At 53.4% G+C, this 1029-nt stretch overlaps 1 protein-coding gene across 1 annotated transcript in view; it reads right to left on the reverse strand.

The window, feature by feature from the left end:
* Nucleotides 1-152, reverse strand: part of THSD1 (thrombospondin type 1 domain containing 1) — a 28338-nt gene extending 28186 nt beyond the window's left edge. Inside the window, exon 1 of the mRNA XM_026854446.1 lies at nt 120-152. The gene's annotated coding sequence lies outside the window, so the exon portion shown is untranslated. The remainder of the gene's footprint in view (nt 1-119) is intronic.
* Nucleotides 153-1029: the final 877 nt, after the last annotated feature.

Below are 1029 nucleotides of genomic sequence, written 5' to 3' on the forward strand. Positions count from 1 at the left end.
GGGACGCGGTCGCGGCAGCCCGCCGAGGGTGCGAGGGAGCGGAGGGAGGCGCCGGGATCCTCCGCGGAATGCTCCCCGGGCTCAGCCGGCGGCCAGTGGCGGTGAGGGCTCCGCCGTACCCCGGCCTCCCAAGGGTTCTCCTCACGGCCCGGCGCGGTTTGTATGGCCCCGGGGTGAGCGGTCGAGGACTTCCCTTGGGTCACGAAGAAGCTGGAGAGCCGCGGTGCGAGTCGAGGCGACACCCGGCAGGCAGCCGGGCCTTCAGACCTGCCCAGGCTGCTGTTTCTCCACAGATTGTCTCCACCTCTTGCACCTCTCCGCAAGCCTCCTTAACCGTCAGTAGAGAGTCCTCGCCGCAAAATCGGTCCCCTGCTGCTGGGTGTTGTGCCTCCGACCACGCACAAGCGTGCACGTTGGAGCCCGGTGTTGGTGTCGGTTGTCTCTCAGAGAGCCGCGGGCAGATAGAGAGAGGCTGCTCGCCGGAGTCAACTTGCCACAGTGAAGACGAGGCATCAAACAATCTCATTTTGTTTTGACATGTATTTGTTGTGACAGTGTTTGTGGGTAGTATTCAGGCACTCTTGTGACAGGATAAAACTCTCCTTTTGCAGAGAGACTTCTTTAAAAAAACCCTTTCCATCTGTTTTTATGCAACAGACTCATCCACTTATTACAAACCATGGTTAAATTTATTTCCCTGACATGGAGTCCGTGATTTCAATACAGACTGATGGATACCCACACACCCACAAAGTCACAGAAGGTTTTCAAGGGGCATTTAAATCGTGTCATGTGTAAAGAATCTTCCTGCTTTCCCTAATCCATCTAGAATAAGCATGGGCGCAACACAAAGGCCTGAGGAAGTAGTTGTCAACTTGTGGTGTCCAAAACAAAAAAAAAAAAACAACAAACCAAAATATTGCTTCTAGTTAACTTTCATCATGTGTATCACCAAGAACATACAACTTCCACACAGCACGAGTATCTCTGCCCCACATGAATGCTGAGCCTGAGCTGCCGATTAGGGTT

The sequence above is a fragment of the Athene cunicularia genome (genome assembly GCF_003259725.1).
Source record: "Athene cunicularia isolate RWA chromosome 1 unlocalized genomic scaffold, athCun1 chr1_part1, whole genome shotgun sequence".
In the NCBI taxonomy this organism is placed as follows: Eukaryota; Metazoa; Chordata; class Aves; order Strigiformes; family Strigidae; genus Athene; species Athene cunicularia.